At 42.2% G+C, this 3,071-nt stretch overlaps 1 long non-coding RNA gene across 1 annotated transcript; it reads left to right on the top strand.

Moving 5' to 3' along the window:
• Positions 1-939: 939 nt before the first annotated feature.
• Positions 940-2,589, top strand: LOC124030613. The gene is made up of 3 exons (XR_006837997.1): positions 940-1,129; positions 1,576-1,632; positions 2,578-2,589. It is a non-coding gene; the product is annotated as an uncharacterized LOC124030613 (long non-coding RNA).
• The last annotated feature ends 482 nt before the right edge of the window (positions 2,590-3,071 follow it).

Genomic DNA, 3,071 nt, shown 5'->3' on the forward strand with positions numbered 1-3,071 from the left:
CCCCGTTCGTCTTCCCTCCCCCTCCCGTCCTTGTCGAGAGCGCACCTATTTACAAGGTACATAAGATCATGGACATGCGTTCTCGGGGACGGGGTCACCAATACTTAGTGGATTGGGAGGGTTACGGTCCTGAGGAGAGGAGTTGGGTTCCGTCTCGGGACGTGCTGGACCGTTCACTCATCGATGATTTCCTCCGTTGCCGCCAGGATTCCTCCTCGAGTGCGCCAGGAGGCGCTCGGTGAGTGGGGGTACTGTCATGTTTGTCATTTATTATCATGTCTTGTCCCTGTGCTCCCCATTCTGTTCGTTTCCCTCTGCTGGTCTTATTGGGTTCTTTCCCTCTTTCTATCCCTCTCTCTCCCCCTCCCCTCTCACTCTCTCGCTCTCTCTTCTCTCTATCGTTCCGTTCCTGCTCCCAGCTGTTCCTATTCCCCTAATCATCATTTAGTCTTCCCACACCTGTTCCCGATCCTTTCCCCTGATTAGAGTCCCTATTTATTCCTTTGTGTTCCGTTCCTGTCCCGTCGGTTCCTTGTTTAGTATTCACCGTGCTGTGATTGTGTTTCGCCCTGTCCTGTCGTGTTTTTGCCTTCATCAGATGCTGCGTGTGAGCAGGTGTCTCTGTCAACTACGGCCTGCGCCTACCCGAAGCGACCTGCAGTCTGTGGCCGCTTCTCTTGTTATTCCCCTCTACAGACTAGAGGATTTCTGTTATTCCCTGTTTGGACTTGAATAAACTCTGTTTCTGTTAAGTCGCTTTTGGGTCCTCTATCACCAGCATGACACTTACAGTCATGTGTGCATACATTCTACGTATGGGTGGTCCCGGGGATCGAACCCACTACCCTGGCGTTACAAGCGCCATGCTTTACCAACTGAGCTACAGAAGGACCACCATATAAGAAGTGTATGTTTAGTTAGACTGGTCTTGCTTGTAGTGATGCATTTCACAGAAAATATATTAATGGATTTTCAAAGGTTAATTTGTGAGGGTTTGTGTTTGCAACAGTCTTTGCAGATGACGAGCGGTCTACTCAGTGTTGCAGTAGGAGTTGTGTTTGCTGTCACTCGGGATGCGAGCGAGTCCCTTTTAACCACGTTCAGAGTCGCGCCCTTCACTGGACTACTAGTGAGTAGCGGTAGCATGGTCTTTTAATCGGTACATCTTATCTGTTTAAACGTCCAGGATCACTTTGGAAATACTGAAAGTGTTCTGAGGAAGGTTTTCTAGAGTACTACTCTGGGGTCAAATTCACAGCTTGTTGGATGCATGTATTGTTTTTTACCCACAATTCAATAGCATTGACTGTAATTTAAGGGTGAATATGTTTTACACTAAATTTTGAATGTCATATTCTCATTTCAGTGTATAATATACTGATCATGTAACTATCACTAAATTATAATTTAAGCAATTAAGTCAAATCAATTAGTAAAAAACTGTTCAGCCAAATTTCTGTTCATTAAGCAATAGTAAAATATTGATTAACACGCTTATAAAACCTATTGATAATTGTTGTCAATGTGAGGACCATTAAATGTGATCCTTCTCTTCTCTCTCTTCTCTCTCCTCAGTTCTTCATCGCTGGGTTGTTATCCAACCTGTTGTTCAAATTCCCCAGACTATTACCTGTGAGTCAATAGTTTTACCTGTGAGTCAATAGTTTTACCTGTGAGTCAATAGTTTTACCTGTGAGTCAATAGTTTAACCTGTGAGTCAATAGTTTTACCTGTGAGTCAATAGTTTTACCTGTGAGTCAATAGTTTTACCTGTGAGTCAATAGTTTTACCTGTGAGTCAATAGTTTTACCTGTGAGTCAATAGTTTTACCTGTGAGTCAATAGTTTTACCTGTGAGTCAATAGTTTAACCTGTGAGTCAATAGTTTAACCTGTGAGTCAATAGTTTAACCTGTGAGTCAATAGTTTAACCTGTGAGTCAATAGTTTTACCTGTGAGTCAATAGTTTTACCTGTGAGTCAATAGTTTTACCTGTGAGTCAATAGTTTTACCTGTGAGTCAATAGTTTAACCTGTGAGTCAATAGTTTTACCTGTGAGTCAATAGTTTTACCTGTGAGTCAATAGTTTTACCTGTGAGTCAATAGTTTTACCTGTGAGTCAATAGTTTTACCTGTGAGTCAATAGTTTTACCTGTGAGTCAAATGCAGAAATACCCAGAAATACCCAGAAATACCCAGAAATACCCAGCGGGCAAAACAGGTTGAACTACAACCAGATTAACGTCATAATTGCCCGCATGGGAACCAGTTTTGCCCCCTGGGTAGACTAGATTAAGATAGATTAGTTTAGAAAACCTTTACACAATAAAATGTACATTGGAATACAGACAAAATGACAAATTAAAAAACAACAGATCAGCAAGGAGTTAAATGTTTTAATTGATTAAAGATTAAAACATTTGTTAATACATTGACTGTTCTGATATTCATGTTTAAATTAGACTAGATTTACTACAATCCTTGATTGAATCCTTGGCTTTGAAGAGTTTTATTTCATGTTGACACACAGTAGCCGATAGTAGAAGATCCATGTAACGCTCTGTCTTATGAACCGGTAGGTCTGCCTGTGTCAACATTGGCAGCATGGTCGTAGCAGTAGTTGGAGGAGTGTTGATATGCGTTGACGTGGGCATGGACATGTCTACCTGGAATCCCAATGTTCAACATCATATAAAGGTAATTAGTTCTAAAAGTAGATGGTTTTCTCCTCTAAGTTGACGTAGTGTAGTAATGGGATATGGCAGCATCCTGCTTGATGAAGGTCTCTGCTCCTGACACTTTTCTGTTGACTATTTGTGTTTCTGTAACAGCTGGAGGTGCTGATGCTCTGTGTGTTGGTCATGGAGGTGACCCTCTCTGCTGTCCTCTCCTTCTGGATCCGCGGAGCGAAACGCAGCCATTCACTGTGAACTGTTCTCTGTCTGACAGCTATTCATGGACGACCACATCCAAATATATTGACGTTTAAAAAATGAAATGATAGTGAGCAAGGAAGACAATGGGGAAGATATGCTGTGTCAGGGCCGCTGGGGGAAGATATGCTGTGTCAAAG

Source organism: Oncorhynchus gorbuscha, unplaced genomic scaffold, assembly GCF_021184085.1.
Source record: "Oncorhynchus gorbuscha isolate QuinsamMale2020 ecotype Even-year unplaced genomic scaffold, OgorEven_v1.0 Un_scaffold_13107, whole genome shotgun sequence".
In the NCBI taxonomy this organism is placed as follows: domain Eukaryota; kingdom Metazoa; phylum Chordata; class Actinopteri; order Salmoniformes; family Salmonidae; genus Oncorhynchus; species Oncorhynchus gorbuscha.